Source organism: Suricata suricatta, chromosome 11 (assembly GCF_006229205.1).
Source record: "Suricata suricatta isolate VVHF042 chromosome 11, meerkat_22Aug2017_6uvM2_HiC, whole genome shotgun sequence".
NCBI lineage: Eukaryota > Metazoa > Chordata > Mammalia > Carnivora > Herpestidae > Suricata > Suricata suricatta.
Window position 1 is genome coordinate 58,571,766 of NC_043710.1, and position 17,306 is coordinate 58,589,071.

General features: G+C 41.4%; 1 protein-coding gene across 1 annotated transcript in view; it reads right to left on the minus strand.

The window, feature by feature from the left end:
* PAK1 (p21 (RAC1) activated kinase 1) overlaps positions 1-15,920 on the minus strand; it is a 165,284-nt gene extending 149,364 nt beyond the window's left edge. Inside the window, exon 1 of the mRNA XM_029957576.1 lies at positions 15,397-15,920. The gene's annotated coding sequence lies outside the window, so the exon portion shown is untranslated. The remainder of the gene's footprint in view (positions 1-15,396) is intronic.
* Between the last annotated feature and the right edge of the window lie 1,386 nt (positions 15,921-17,306).

The window sequence follows — 17,306 nt, forward strand, 5'->3', positions numbered from 1 at the left end:
CAAGGCTCACAACAGCTACTTAATATTTAGTTTTATAAAAGAAGATGAGGGGTGGAGAGAGAAACCAGACTTGTGAAGAAGGCAGAATTGGGGAAGAACAAACCAGGGGAGAACAGCTGGCAAAGGCCCTAAGGCAAAAAAGACTTTCTCAGTTAGTTAACCCTTCGACTCTTGTTTTCGGCTCAGATCAAGCCCCACATGGGGCTCTGCACTGATAGAGCCGAGCTTTCTTGGGATCATCCCTCCCCCTCTCTATCCCTCTCCTGCATGCATGTGCACACATGTGGGCCTCTCTCTCTCAAAATAAATAAACTTAAAAAAAAAAAGACATTCTCAAACTTTGCAGAATGGGAAAAAGTGCCAATCACTCCAGGGACCAGGTCTCTCAGAAGGTTATAAATCATGTTAAAGATTTTATATTTTCTCCCAAATAAAACAAAAAGCGTTTACAGGTTTTTAGTAAAGAGCTCAGTTAAAAGACTACTATAGTAGTCTAGGGTAGAGATGGTGGTCACTTGGATTAGAGAGGTGACAACCGACATGGAGAGAGGTAGACAGACTCAAGAAACACATAGGAAGTAAAACTGACAAGATTGGGGGTGGAGTACATCTGAAGAATAGGAAAGAAGGAGGTGTCAGCGGTAAGTCTTAAATTTGTGATTTGAGCAACTAGGGAAATAAAGATGCGACTAAGACAGGGATAACTGAGGGGGCACCAAGTTTGTGGGAAAAGATCAAGAATGCAGATTTAGGGACATCTGGGAGGCTCAGTCAGTCAAGCATTAACTCTTAATCTCAATTCAGGTCATGATCTCATGGTTTGTGAGACTGTACCCTGCATCAGTCTCTGCTTGGACAGTGAGAGGCCTGCTTGGGATTTTCTCTCTCTCTCTCTGTACCTCCTCCCCACAACACGTGCACACTCTCTCTCTCTCAAAATAAATAAACTTTTAAAAAATGCAGCTTTAGAGCATATTAAGTAGAAAACGTAAGATCTCAAAGTGGAAATATCAAGTGGGTAAGAGGATATATGTGTCTAGAGTTAAGGACAGAGGTTAGGCTAGCACCATCTGGGAAAATATGGGAGCTGTCAGTGTATATACAGTATCCAAGGGCAAGAAAATGAATGAGATCAAGCAGAAAGAGAGTATGGTGTAAGAGGAGGAGGAAAGGATCTCACCCTTGAGGAATTTCAACATTTAAAATCAAGATGAGGCATTTGAGTGGCTCAGTCAGTTAAGCGTCAGACTCTTGATTTTGGCTTAGGTCACGATCTCACAGTTGGGGAGATCAGCCTCCACAGAGGACTCTGGCTGACAGTGAGGAGTCTCCTTGGGATTCTCTCTCTCCTTCTCTCTCTGCCCCTCCCCAACTCATGCATGAGCACATGCATATACACATGCTTTCTCTCAAAATAAACAAACTTTAAAATCAAGATATAAAAAGACAAAAAATAAACTAAGGAATGATCAGAGGTAGGAGGTAAAGAAAGTTATCACAGAAAGCAAAAGAATATTTTTTAAAGGCTCTCTTTTTTTTAAGTTTATGTATTTTGAGAGTGAGACACATGCGCACGCGTGCACACACATGGCAAAGGGGCAGGGAGGAAGAGAGAGAATCCCAAGTAGGCTCCCATGCTCAAGTCAGGGTGGAACCTGATACAAGGCTCCATCCCACAACTGTGAGACCATGACCTGAGCCAAAATCAAGAGTCAGTTACTTAAATGACTGAGCCACCCAGGGACCCTGGCAAAAGAATATTTTAAAGACAGAGTAATCAAAAAGGCAAATACACAGAGAGGTTCAGTAAGTTGAGAATGAAAAGGAAATTCCCTGGCTATTAATATCACAAAAAGAAAGACATCCAGGCATTAAGATCCCCTTGATGAAAGAACATAATGATACCTATAAAGTGGTCATGCAAAAAAAACAAACAAACAAACAAAAGGATAAACCTGAATCTGAATTACCCTCCAAATACTAAATTACACATAATATTATATAGAACCAAGGAGTCTGTTAAAGTATAACAGGGAAATGCAAAATCCAGACAGTGGGAAACTACAGAACAATGTGGTTTCTTCAACAAATGAGCTGAATTGGGTATAAAAGAGATTGAGAGGGACTTTAGAGTAAAAGAAACAGAAAAGACCTATCAATCAATCTCTCAAAGTAGCTCTCATCTGAATTCTGCTTCCAACTATTAAAGAAGATACAAGTATAACATTTAAATCACAACTGAGTATTTTTATGATAGTAAGGGATTACTGGGTATGTGTATGCCACTATGGTTTTCGGTGTTTTGATTTTTAGTAGATTTGGCACAATGGGGGTTATTATGTGCCTTGGTAAGAGTAGTTATGATGTGGTGAGGGTAGAAGTAGACTGCAATAAAGCTTTCAAGTAAATAGGAGGTAAAGCATTGGAAACAGAAGCTGTAAACAGCAATTTAAACAAAACTGGTTTTGACGGAGAACAAAGATAGGGTTTAGGTGGAGGCTGACATGAGATATCAGGAGGGCTTTTATTTGGTAGGGAAGGGGAAATTGTTCTCATTTAAATAGAACATCTGAATGCTGCTTATGATAACTCAGCAGAAAGCAAAATGTAAAGACTCAGTGATGCGAGGTTCCTAAGATGGGACCATGGGAAGGAATCTAAAAGTCTGTAAAGGAGAATCACTTCCTTTATTGTAAAGGAAGGCGCAAAGGCAAAAATGGGTGCAAATCCAAGTAGATCCTCAGGTTCAGTAGTAGGAATATGAAATTTCTATTTTTTTTAATTTTTTTTTAATGTTTTACTTATTTTTGATACAGAGAGAGACAGAGTATGAGAGGGGGAGGGTCAGAGAGAGAGGGAGACACAGAACCGGAAGCAGGCTCCAGGCTCTGAGCTAGCCGTCAGCACAGAGCCCGATGCGGGGCTCGAACCCACAAACGTGAGATCTGACCTGAGCCGAAGCCGGAGGCCCAACCGACTGAGCCACCCAGGCGCCCCTGAAATTTCTATTTTATCTGTGATACAGGAAGCAAAGTTGGGAAGGAGGATGGGGGCGGGGGAGGGAGGAGAAACTCAGGGGAAAACAGGACAGGTGGTGATTGAATGGAGAACTAAAGATAACCCTGAAGAAAAGCAGCTACTGGGGTGCCTGGGTGGCTCAGTTGGTTAAGCATCCAACTTCGGCTCAGGTCATGATCTCATGGTTCGTGGTTCGAGGCCCGCATCGGGCTCTGTGCTGACAGCTAGCTCAGAGCCTGGATCCATCTTCAGATCCTGTGACTCCTTCTCTTTCAGACCCTCTCCTGCTCATGCTGGCTCGCTCTCTCTCTCTCTCTCTCAAAAATAAATAAAAACATTTTTTTTAATTTAAAAAGAAAGAAAAGAAAAGCAGCTATATCCAGAGCTAAAAAACACAAGGAAGAAAATAAGCAGATTTTTGGAAATGGGAAATGAGTCCACTGAATAATAGACCAACCCCTGAAGAAATCATGAAGAGAAAGACTGTAGTGGTATCTTCAGTTTGCAAATATTAAGTCCTGTCAAGAGCACATTAGGTCTTTATATCCCTTGACCCAGTAATCCTACCTATGGGAATTTATTCTAAAAAAACAATCTGTTAAAGGAGAAAACTGTATGTAGTGTTATAGATAAAATTACAGTGTGATTCACAATAGGAAAAGAAAACCTAAGTAATTGTGATAGTTTCATGTGTCAATTTGGCTTGGCTATAGTACCCAGGTACTTGATTTAATCTAGAGACTGCTGTGAAGGTATTGTGTAGATGTATTAAACATCTCCAGTCAGCTGACATTAAAGGAGACTGTTCTTCCTAATCTAAGGGTAGGCTTTATCCAATCAGTGGAAAGGCCTCAAGAGCAAAACTGAGGTTTCCTGAAGAAAAAAAGAATTCTACTGGTTCTATTTCCCTGGTAGAACACTGACTGACACAATGATTTTACGGAAATCATGGAATATCAGTTAAGATTTTATAATAAGCACTAAGAAATTGCATGGGGAAATGTTTATAGATCAAGAAAAAGGGGGGCACCTAGCTGGCTCAAGATCTAACTCTTGATCCCACGGTCATGTAGTCTACCTAAAAAAAAAGTAAACCACAGAGTTCTACATTGTGTTTACAACTATGTAAACATGTATGTTTATATGTAAGAAAAAAGGAAACAAAAGTGGTTATTCATCAGCGTAATGGAATCTTGGCTGAATTTTAAATTTATGAATAATGTTACAAAATAGTTTGTGAAATAGAGCTCTGTTTTAAATACTTTTTCTTTAACTTTTTTAACTTTTTTTTTGTTGTTGAAAGAGAGAGAGAGTATACATACGTGAGTGTTGGTGGGGGAGCAGACAGACAGGGAAACAGAGGATCCAAAGAAGGCTCTTGCTGTCAGCGCAGAACCTGGTGCAGGGCTGGAACTCATGAACCATGAGATCATGACTTGAGCAAAGTCGGACACTTAACTGAGCCAACTGAATCTGACTGAGCCACCCAGGTACCCCTGTTATTTTTAATGGAAGAAAGTTAGTAACATTACTGTTAAGCCTTATAAAATTATGTAACACTTTAAAGAAACTTCTAATAATTTAAAAGGCAACTGGCAATTTTGAAATGTTGCCTTGGATAGTACTAAAAAGAATGGACCCTTTAGAAGGCAAATATCCATACAAGGGCCTCAATCCAGTGCCATTTTCCAGTAACAGAATTCTTCAACTCAAATGAAAGGAAGAATGGCAAAGTAGCAGTGATCAGTTTGATCAACTTAACAATTTCCCACATCCTTAACCAGCTAGCATCACAGCATTTATTCAACTTTGACTCAGATCAGAGATATTTGTACTGAGCAGCTAAATATTTAGCACTCTAAGGCTTCTTCTTCCCTTCCCTCTCCAACACTACGCACTGAAAGGATTCTTGTAATTTTGTTGAACTTGAGAAAAAACAAATGCTCTAAGAAGTAATGACTCAGTTTGATATTGGCTCCACTTTCATTCTTTCAATCAAAAAATATTTATTAAATGGCTACTATATGCTAGGAACTATGAACACAATGGTGAGCAAAAAAAAGATACTTTTTGTTTTAAACAAAAGAGTACTATATCAAAAGCTCTTCTCTTTAGGGTACCATACCTCAAAAAGAAATAATTCTCTGGAGCTTAGGCTCTAGTAGGGTAGACAGATATTAATCAAACAATGCCATCGTGTCGTGGGTAAGAGTACAGTTCTATGTAAACAAACAATGATACAAATACTGAAGTGTTTAAGGGTAAAGTGCACTGGCACTTCAACTTTGGAATTGCTTCAAAATAAGATGGATTGATGAATAGATTAAGGGATGGACAGATATTCAAATACAGCAAAACATTACAGAATCTAAACAATGAGTATATGGGTGCTCACTGCACATACTTCCCTCCTAATATTTTATTATAATTTTTAAACATACAAAAAATTGAAGAAAGTGTACCACAAAACAGTTTCAAGAGGAGTACGCTTAGAGGAAGGATTTTTTTTAATGAAAATTTCAATCTTTGACCAAGAGTTCTACTTAAATATTACAGATACCAAGAGGCAGTCTAAAAACCACTTACATTAATCAATTAATCCATCAGTACTTGTTTGTTTTAGCGGACAACGATAAAGAACACTCTAAACTCAAATACTAGGCCAAAAGTGCTGGCACTATACAGGTGGATGGTGGTCCTCAGGCAATAATTGTTTCTGTCTATAAAATCAGATTGAATAATCCCTTCTCAATCTCTAGGGATTAAACAGAATATTGCATAGAGTAGGATTTTGAAAGGTCACTTACTACCACCCCAACTCTATTAAGTACCACTCATTATTGTTCCATGTGCACCAGCCATATGGCTTTTATTTTAGTTCCTATACTGAAGTTAAACCAGTGTTATCTAATATTAATATAATACAAGCCATTAACATGAGACACATATGTAATCTTAATTTTTCTAGTAGCTATGATTTTAAAAGCAAAAAAAGGCAGGAGAAATTAATTTGAAAATCTATTTTAACCCAATTAATCCAAAATATCAACATTTCAATATATAATAAATAGTGAGTTGCATTCAGTTCTTTTTTCAGTACTAAATCTTCAAAATCTGGCATGTACTTCATACTTAGAGCACATCTGTATTTGAACCAGCTACATTTCAAGTGTTCAGTAACCATACTCTCTAGTAGTTACCATCTTGAGTATCATAGCTCTAAAACTTTTACCTACTTTCAGGGTCTTTGTACATTTCAAATGTTCCCTCTGCCTGACATGCTCTATGTCTCATTCTCTGAATGGCTAATAACTAATCTTGCATATCTCAGTTTAAAAGCATCATCTCATCTATGAAGCCTTCCCCTTTCATCACTCCAAAATTCTCTACCTTAGTCCTTTATCTCTTTTGTAGGACTTATCAAAACCTGCAACTATTTATCTGTACGTTCAATGCTTTTCTCTGTATTCCCCTCTGGAATGTAAGCTTTAAAAGAGTGAAAGTGATCATTTTAATATTGTTTGTGATTGTACCCCAAGTACTAATCACAAGGCCTGGCATATAGGAAACACCAATAAATATCTGTAGACCAATTTAGGAACTGATAAATAGATATGCTGTAGAGACATACTCAGTAACCTCAGTAACTCAAACAGTAACCTCATAACTCAGACAGCCTCAGTAACTGAGGCTCAGCGTGGTTAAGTGACTTGCCATGGTCACAGAGTAATAATCATAAAAATGCCTCCAAATCCCAGCTTGATCTCTCTGTTCCTACTCTACCAGCCCCCAAGTAAGAATAAGTTCAGCAGCCATTCTCAACTAGCCTGGGACAGAATTGTCAAGACAAATCTCTGACAAGTGGCAATGGTTAGAAACAACATGATTTTTGGAAAGAGAACAAGCTGTAAATAGCTTTTACCATTCTCTAAGAAACCAGAATTTTTTAGAAATCAAGGGAAAATGAAGGAAGTACCACTGGTCAAAGCAACACCCAAATGATCAGGAGCCAACACTAGATTTGGAGATTGCAAATTTCTAAACTCATGGCCATGTCATTATGGATAAGCCCTTAACTTCTCTCCATCTGTAAAAATAAGACACCTTAAAGATAGATTGAGATTGTATGTGTAACTGTTTTGAAAACAGTAATATCTAAATATATATTAATTGTCTCTAGGCTGCTCAGGAAATTTGGAGTTTCAAAGATCTATCATCATGAATTTTTCCTAAGGTTTCTAGTTTTAAGTTACTTTGCAGATTATATATATATATAAAACTTCTTTTTTTAATGTTTATTTTTGAGAGAGAGAGAAAGAAAGGGGTGGTCCAGGGAGAGAGGGAGAGAGAAGATCCCAAGCAGAGCCAGACACAGGGCTCGATCCTACAAACTGTGAGATCATGACCTGAGCCAAAGTCAAGAGTCAGACACTTAAATGACTGAGCCACCCAGGCCCCCCAATAACTGCTTAAACTAATGAAGCAAAATCTATCCTGATATCAAATAAAGACCTCAGACTCAGGACTGATCAGATAACTCCAAATGGGAAAATAACCTTAAATGGAAGAAAATGTTATAAAACAGTAATTCTCCAACAGGTAATGCAGTCCATCCACTATAGCAGGTCCCTCTGACCCCATTCCCCAAAATTGAGACTTGTTTCCATACTAAAACACTGTTACTGATGGATTATGTCTTAGTGTATTACAGAAGAAAAGTGAGAACAGAGGAGGAAGAGTAAAGGTAAAAAATCACTGTCATACAATATTTGAGCTGGGGAAGTTAGCCTAGGATTTAATGCATCTATAAAACAGCTGAGGAAAACTGAGGCTCAGTGTGGTTAAGTGACTTGCCATGGTCACAGAGTAATAATCATAAAAATGCCTCCAACTCCCAGCTTGATCTCTCTGTTCCTAAATTTCCTCATCTATAAAATGAGTATAAAATAGCATTTCTCTTACAGGATTATTTTGAGGAGTAAAGGAAAAATCAAATGTAAAGTGTTTGGTACCATGAAAGTCCTTGGTAAAAGGTCAGATGTAATGAGGCTGATGATGTTCATATGTTCCTGATCTCATTTATCCCCAATGAACAATGAGGTTGGTGGAAGCAGGTGGCTGGGAAACAGGGAGATCACCAACCCAAACTCGTTTTTCAAAATGATTAAAAGAATAGAAATATTACTGGCTAATTTCCACAATAAAACTGATAGGTTTATTAGTCTGGGTGGGTTGTTTTTTGGGTTTTTTTTTGTTTTTCCATTTATTCTTCTGTATCCTCCAGTCAAAAGGACCTGGCTTCAAATCATAGCTGTGCTGCTGTATAGTCCAGGCAATTCAATTAACCTCTGTTTCCTATTCTATAAAGTAGAGATAAAACAATCATGGTCCTAGCTAATCCAATACTTGTTGAAAGAATAAAGTGAGATAATATTAGTGAAAATACTTTGTACACTACACAGGAGGCCCTTCATCATCTAGGCCTTGTCTTCCTCTCTGCTTTTATGGCTCCCTACACCTTGCACCCCATCCTGTAAATGTACTAAAATATTTAGGGATACCCAGACATGCTCTCGAGCCTTCTAGCCCTCACACTGCTCTCTTTCAAGAAGTTCCTTCCTCTCTCCTCTCTTCCTACCCATCCCCAACTGTGCTTGGTTAACCCCTGTTCATCTCTCAGAACACAATTTAGCTGTCACTTCTGTTAAGAAGTTTGTCAGGCCTGGAGTGCCTGGGTGGCTCAGTCAGTTAAGCATCTGACTTCATTTCAGCTGGTTCATGATCTCATGGTTCGTGAGTTCAAGTCCCATGTCAGACTCTGCACTGACAGAACTGAATCTGCTTAAGATTCTGTATGTGTGTCTCTCTGTCTTCCCCTGTGTGCGCCTATACTCCCTTTATCAAAAATAAACATTAAAATAAAAGAAGCCTTGCCAGGCCACCCTCATTTCAGGTAGAGCAGATGCCTTTCCTCTGTCTTCACATAGCATGAGCATATGTCTCCACATGTCATTTTTGTCTCAATATAATTATCTATGGACATGTCTGTTTCTCAACTATAAACTTAAGGGTAGGGACCAGGTATGATTCATCTATTCCTTCAGACCCCCCCTGACAATGCCTTGATGCTTAATATGTGTTTAGCATATGAACCTTAAACAACAATTAAAACATTAATTTTCATATAGTAGGTACCTAAGACTTTTATGCAAACTATTACAATATAAAGCAATACTTCTCAATCCTGGTTGCATATGAGAATCACCTTAAACTTTCAAAAATAGAGATTCCAAGAGATTTTGATTAAGCAGACTTTAGAGCCCAGGCAACTGTAATTTCTTTTTCACATCTTCACAAGTAATTCAAATGAATAACCAAAATTAAAAACCACTGCTATAAATAATTGAGGTCATTAAGTTAGAACAATTCTACCTAACATTTACATAGCTTAACACCCTACAACACATTTTCACATATATTATTTTTTTAATCCAGTTTAGTTCAAATATAGCGATATATTAGAGTCAGGTGTACAATTTCACCTGTACAAATACATTTTCACATGTATTATTAACTGAATTTTCAAAACTCTGTGAGTTAGGTATTATTTCTATTTTCCAAACTAAGAAATAGATATTTAAATAAGTGTCCAAATAGGTCTTTGCCTATATCTTCAAATTTAATGCTCTCCGTCTTACATCGATCTCCTTCCCCGGAAAGTGGTAACACTGCAGCAACATACAAAGTGCATGGATACAAGGGTTCAAATGAAAAAGACATTCATCCCAGCTTTGTGGGAATCAGGGAGAGAAAAAGGAAAGCTGGGCTTTGAAGATATAGGCCGGGAGATGAGGGTGGAAGCCATATATAGTGTGTCACTGTCATTTGTCATCTCAAAAAATTCAAACAGCAGATTCTGTAAAGGAGAAAAATGTTCTTGCCAGCCTCACTTGGTACTTACACAGTCTGAAAGGGGACACTAGAGAGGGCTGTACGTGGAAAATGTAATAATAAATCCCATAAACAAGAATGAACTTCCCAATGCTACATGTAGACTACCTCACCCTGACTCCATGAATAAAGGCCAAGATATAATGGACTTGTTACAGCTAAAACTTAGATCAATTTTAGAGAATTAATACCAAACAAAATCATATTAACGAGGGATCAATGAACTTCTGGTTCTTTCTAAACTTACCACACTATTGTTAGAAAGGGGATAATCTGGAGGACCCTAACACATAATTTCCCCCATCTCAAAGACTAGAAGGATAGAGTAGGAGAGAAAGTTACTCACTGGCAAAAGGAAATAAATATTTAGACACAGGTGACACAGAATGCTGGATAAAGTCTTAATTTCTCAGCGTCAGAAGTGAAGGTCTTATCTTGTGAGTCTGCAATATCATGACCATCTGACATAGTTTTACCAGCAATTATTTTTTGTAGATCAAACTGTGGACTTCTGTCAGAATTTTCTTAGAAGGAAAAGGCTAAAGAGAGCAAGAAGCAATCTAAAAGGACATTTCTAGTGCTCCAAAGTTTAGTTTGACAGAATTTAAATAAAAGGCAATAATGAAGTATTGCATTGAGATTCAAAAAATATAGTTGTAAATCAATATTTAGTCATTTGTTAATGATGTGCCTTTGAGCAAATCAAAACTTCTGTAATCCAGTCTACTAACTCATATAATGGAAATACCTATCTCACAGGGCTGTTGTGAAGATGAAACAAAAAACACCAGGCAAAGATGTTCTTCTTTTCTCTGTTATGAATGATAAATGTAAATGCATGTAAATCTGTCTTCACCAATCTTTCTATGCACAAAAAAAGAGAGCAGGCTAAATGAAGAAAAAACTTATTTTAACTCCCACAGCAATATACTTGCAAAACATTCCTATATTCTCTATACAGAAAAATTAAAGCAGCCTGGGTAATAAACCTAACACATAATTGCTGGTATCAGGTGAATATAAACTGAGAACAGAGGTCTACCACCTTCTTTCAGCGAAAACTAAGTTCCCTTTGCCAGTGTGAGCCACAACCTCTTTATCCATTAAACAGAGATACTAGCAATCACCTTATATATTACATTATTTTGAAGATTGGAGGAAACATCTCACATAATGTCTGACACATAACAAGTATTCATTAAGGTTTACCCCCCACCTAACAACTGCTAACAAATTATACTTTCCAAACTTTCCTTTATAATCAATATTTTATTTAGTTGTCTCATAACCTTGTAAGCTAGTCATAGCAACTGTTACTACCCCGATTTTACAGTTGGACAAAAGGCACAAAGACAAAACACAGAGATAAAAGGTCATCCAGTAATAAGAGACTAAATAAATTAAGGTGGCCTGACCATTCCTCCCACCCCAAATTACATTAGTCCTTAGGAATTAAAATGATATCTATGAAATAGTACATGCTTTTGAAAACCTTAAACTTCTCTCTTTACAAAAAAAAAATGGCTTTTTCCTAGTTTCTGGTTATGGTTTAGAAAGATAAAAAAGGGAGAAAGGGACACCTGGGTGGCTCAGTCGGTTAAGTGTCTGACTCTTGATTTCGCCTCAGGTCATGATCTCACACATTGCAGAGCCTGCTTGGGATTTTCCTTCTCCCTTTCTCTACCCCTCTCCCCCTCCCTACCCCCCCCACCCCCCCTCAATATAAATAAACTTTTTAAAAAGGAGGGAGGGGAGAAAATTTCATTAAAACCAGCAACAACAGAATTGAGAATTGTCTCAAATTAGCAACTACTGATTCCACCTTAATTTTTGTTTTTGTTCCCTCCTCCCACAAAGCCATCGCTCTCTTAATCACCCAATCAACCAATCTCTTAATCAATCTTTAAAAGCCTGCTTATCAAAATATTTGTTTGATAAACTATTCCTAAACTGAGAAAAAAATTAGAAAGACAGCTTTTCCCATCTTCCTGAGTACACGTCACTTTTTTACCCCTCTATTTCATCCGTTCATTTCAGCACTTCTCATACCATGTTGTAGTATCTTTAACACCTAGAGGACTTGAACTGCATCCTATGCATACCCAGACATCCTGTCTCAACAAGGGGCCTTGCACATGGTAGAGGAAGACTCAATAAGTATTTATAAATAAACAGATGAGCAAATGAAGCCAATCTCTCAGAGGGAAGTTAGGAAAGGAGAAAACTGGATATAGTTTCTTAGAGCTAATAGGAAAGTGAAAGAAACAAAATATTTTAAGGGCTTCATAAGGAAGAGAAACCTTTGTGTGGAGTCAAACAAGCCCCTTGTATGGCTTTAAGTATCACTAGAGAAAGACAAAAATCACAGAAGACCCAGAAGAGACAGTTTTAAATCAAAAAACTCAAAAGTTAGGGTGCTTATTTAGATTTGCAAAACCAAGTTGCAAATTCCCAAGAAATAATCCTAGCCTAAGATACTTTGACAGCAGTGTTCTTGGCTAAAAGAACGAGAGCTGAGGCTTTGGTGGAGAAAGACATGTATAAGGGAAGAGAAGATAAGCTAAGTCTAAAATAAATCCCCAAAAATGCTAGAATCCACTTGGATTTGCATATTGGAGTGTGGTTCCTCTTCATTCTGAGAACTATTCTTGAATAAAACCCCAATGTCACAGCTGGCGGTATATAGGACTAAATCATCTTATAATTCTTCTTCAACAAATATTTGAAAGCCTGCTATGTGTAGCCACTACTCTGGGCACTGAGAATAAAGGAAAAAAAAAAAAAGACAAAATGCTGTCAGGAAGCTTTCAATCTAGTGGCAAAAGATACAAGACAGATGGGATGGGATAGGATGGGTTGGGATGGAATGTCAGGCAGTAAGTGCTAAGAAAGAAAAAGAAGAGAGGAGGGAAGAGAGAGGGTAGAAGGGAAGAGTGGGAGGGAGCTGACAAGAAGATGGTCTTATCAAAAGCAGATCTTTTAACTCAGTGGTTTTCAAACTTTATCAGAGTGTCAGAATTGCCCAGGGGGCTTGTTAAAGCAGAGGTTGGGGGTGGGGGGTGAGCCAACTCCACAGGTTTTCATTTATAGGTCCTGGGATGGGAAAAGTAATTTGCCATTCTATCAAATTCCCAGATTATGTTGGAAGCTGTTGATGTAGGACCACACTTGGAGCTAACTGCTCTAACCCTGAAGATTAGAAAGCCTCTATCTCATGAGTCTTGATTTGCTTCTTCATACATTCATTCATTTCAAAAATATATTCAGTGCCAGGAACTTTGCTAGACACTAAAATTAAACAGATCCTGCCCTCAAGAAATTCACAGATTAATATGGGGGGGGATAAACTCAAGTAACTGCAATAGAGTACTATAGAGAACTAGAAGAGTGGTATGCACATGAGCCAAAGGTTGGAAGAGCAACCAATTCCATGGAAGTCATAGGAGGAATGACTAAGGGACCGCTTCCCGGAGGTCCAACAAGCACTTCTCCACAGGCAGGTAGTGGGTAGGAGGCCAGCATTTCCAGTGGAAAGAACAGCACCAGTGAAAAGCAGAAACGAGAAAGGTATGGCAGGGAAGCTATAGAAAGTGAATGTGCAAAGGTAAGCAGTAATCTGATCTCTGGGAGTTTCTTATTCATGTTGAAGAGTTTGTCTTTAGACAATGACTAGTCGGGAGGTAGGAAGAAATGATGTGATCAGGTATAATTTTACAAAGATCTCTTTGGATACAGAGTGCCCTTCATAAAGCACTGCCTTCTCCGAGCCTAGCACAGGGCCCCATAACAGGAGCTTTACTAAATGTGTATTTAATTGAACTGCACAAGCTTTCTGTCAAGTGCTGTCTTATGGATGAGAGGCAGGTCACCATCTTCCCCACAAGACTCACTTTGGCCTGGACAAGACTTGTAAAACAGGTCCAGCAGCCTCAATTACCGCACTCTACTCCTTGTACAACTGGAGTCCCCCAGAGATTAGGGCAGGCCTTCCTTGTTTACATGTCTACCTCGCCCACTAGACTTTGAGCTCTTTGAAAACAGGGAATGTGTTCATAGAATCTGAATCCACATCATCCTAGCAGGAGACCCAAAACATAGTAGCTCTCCAGACTCCAGTAATGTTGGGTAAATGAATGCCTGAGTAAGCAAATTTACCAGATAAACACATGAGCTCATACAGGTAAGGCTATGGATAAGCATCAGGGAATGTTCAGGGTCCATGTTCCCAAAACCTTTTTAACAAGCAGAGTTTCCAGTTGAGGTGCACCCAACCTAGGATTTCCCAAATAGGAACAAAAAAATGTTACGAGTGCCATACAACTCCTGCGAGACCTCTGGGGGAGGACTTTGAGGATGGATGCTAAACAGGGGGGATGAGGCAGGTGGCAGGATTATGCGGTAGACTCTTCAAAGCTAAATAGGTGCTTGATCCCTGGGGCATAAAAGCAAAGTCCTGGAATTTTAAGGCTGGAAGTGACCTGCTCAAGGTCACTAAGGTGAAGTAACAAGGTGAGACCAACGAGGGATCTGTATACTGTTGATTCCTGTTTTCTCCTGACAAAGACACAGAAGGCAAAATTACAGGGTTTTCTCACGAACAAGTTTTAAAACATGGGCTACGCTAATGAATTTGAATTCTGACTGGTAACCATAGTACCAACCCTTCGCTTCGCCTTTCAGTTCTGGGGGAAAAGCAGAAGACAGTAATCCAAGCCGTTTAACAAACAAGCGCTTTGCTCCCAACACCCACAAAATACGCAAAACTTCTTAAGTATTTTTCCAAAATACTGGCGGCAATGTTTGCTGCTTAAACATTCAAGACGGTAAAAGCCATAATAATCATGTCTTTCGACATGGAATATTAAGCTTAAAGTAAGTCTCCTTTCCTTGCTTGTTATTAACGCCACAAGTTAGAGTCGTCCCGGGGTGGGGGAGGGGCTGCCTAAGTCAAGCTCCATCCAGCCGGATTTTTCAAGGAGGTGAACCCTAGAAGTGATTCCCCCGGCCCGGACAGGCGGCACTTTTTCCCTGCAGGACGAATCGGCCGCCGCTCAGCTGGGCTTCCCGGTGGCCCGCCGCGGTGAGCGCCGAAGGAGCGCGAAGTTCGCAAGGGAGGCGGCTCCGAGCCCCAGACCTGTCGGGTGTCCGGGCCCCTCCCCCGCCCTGGCCCTCCCCGGGGCCCCAGCGGCTGAGACCAGCAGCGTCGCCGGAGAGTGCACGGGGGTCCTTTGTTGGTCCGCCGCGAGCCGCCGGCCGCGCCGGGCGGCGCCCCGCCTCCCCTTACCTGGCGCCCCCAGCCGCCTACCCACCCCGTCCGGCCGCCGGGGATGCATGGGCCCCGGCCCCGATCCCGCGCCGCCCCCACCCTCGCGCCCCAGATCCGCAGCCTGCGACGCCAGGGGGACCGCGCGAGAAGCCGGTTCTCACCTTCCGCGCTCGCTCGGCTCGACTCCGCTCCTCCTCCTCCTCCACCCTGGTGGCGGCGGTCGAGCCGGCGAGTGAGCGCGCGAGTGTGCGCGAGGGGCCGCTTCACTTTCTCCCTCCCGCCGCCGCCGCCGGCGCGCGTTCGGCGCCTCCCCCACCCTGCTCAAGCAGGGGAGTCCCCTCCGGACGGGGCGGGGGTCAGCGACGGCGAGAGGGCCGGGGGCAGGCGACGCGGGAGTAGGGGGTGCTGTGAGGAGCGGGAACGTGAGGGACAAGGGCGGCCCCTGGGGAGCGAGGTGGGGAGACAGAGTTCTCTGAAGGGATCTTGAGAGCACAGGGTTCCGTGAAAGAGGGGTTAAGAGTCTGAGGGGAAAGCGTCTGTGAAGTAGGACAGCAGAGCCTATGAGGGAGACAGCGGGGAGGCGCGCGGGACGAACGCAGGGGAGGGGACGTGGAGAGAAAGCCGGGAGGGGGCGTCTACAGTGCTGCGGGCACCTAGGGCTCCAGCAGCAGCCAAGGCACAGACGCCTCCCCCGCCTGCAGTCGCGCTATTGTAAGCCTCCCGGCCAGGCCCGACCGCCTCTCCCACCGGCCCCCTCCCCCTCCCCCTCCCCCGCGAGGCAGCGGCGCCGGCAGAGCCTGGCCCGCCCCGCCTCTCGCAGGTGGGAGGGGGAGGGGAGGACTGGCGCGACCCACATGAACGAGGCCAATCCGGGCTGGGGGCGGGGAGGGAGAGCGCCTGGGATGACGTCATCACCGGCTGACGCCAGAGGCTGGGGAATCACCCGGCAGCTGCGTGATGTCATTGAGCGCACATCTCTCCTCTCCCTTTCACGCTCTTAAGGCTGTGGACTTCTTTGCACTGCCTTTCCCCAGGAGGGTTTTGCGACGATTTCTGGGGGCATTATGGTGTAGTCTAGGGTCGAAAAAGATGACTGATCCCCTAATCTTGTGGTCCTCTTGAAATTAAAAAGCACCGCCACATCTGCTAGCTTATTGCCAAGAGATGAATTTGAAAACTACCCCATCTCCTTGTGACCTCAAAGCCAGACGTTTGTTGTACTGTGTTTTCTTTGTGGGGAGACGTGCGGGGCGGGGACACCCAGAAATGATAATGGAGGTTTGAACTATTGTGAACTGAGAGAATAGATTTCCTTTCCCATTTTTCTCCTACCACCGAGGCTACTTTCAATCCAAACCTTTCCCCTGAGCTCAGATTTTGTATTTCCAAATACCTCCTGGACAGCATCACTTGCATGCCCTACCGTACGTCAAATTCCATATGCCAAAACTAAAACAACATTGGTGACTAAGGGTCTGGAATCAGATTGCCACGTTTCAATTCCCAGCTGCACTGTTAGTGATAGGACCTTAATATTTCTAAGCCATAAATTTCTCCATAATAGCACTTATGTATCCTTAACTTCATCTCTCTATGCCTGTTTTACCATAATAATAGTAACTACAAGTTAGCACATATTAAGCTCTTTGGAATATTAGCCATTCCCATTACCGCTTTCCCCCAAACTTACTACTAAGGTTACTTCCTGGTCTTACCATTGCCCAGTGAGCTATGCCAGAAACCTGGACATAGTCCCCCATTCTTATTCCCTCAACACCCTTATCAAGTTGGTCGCCACTTTAGGAGACTATTTAGTCTCCTACATATTTCTCAAGTTTTTGCCCTTCTCTTCACTACCATCATTTGGCTAACTGGAGCAGCTTTCAGTCCCTCCAAATCCAATCCATTCTTGCAGGTTACCGGAGAAGCCTTTTAAAACCACAAATCTGATGATGCCTTTCCCTGTTTAAACACTCTGAAAGGTTTTTGTTGCTTTCAGGATGAAGTCCAAACTCATTAACTTGGCACTGTGCAACCTAGGTGCCTATACCAGCCTTTCTAGCTTCATCTT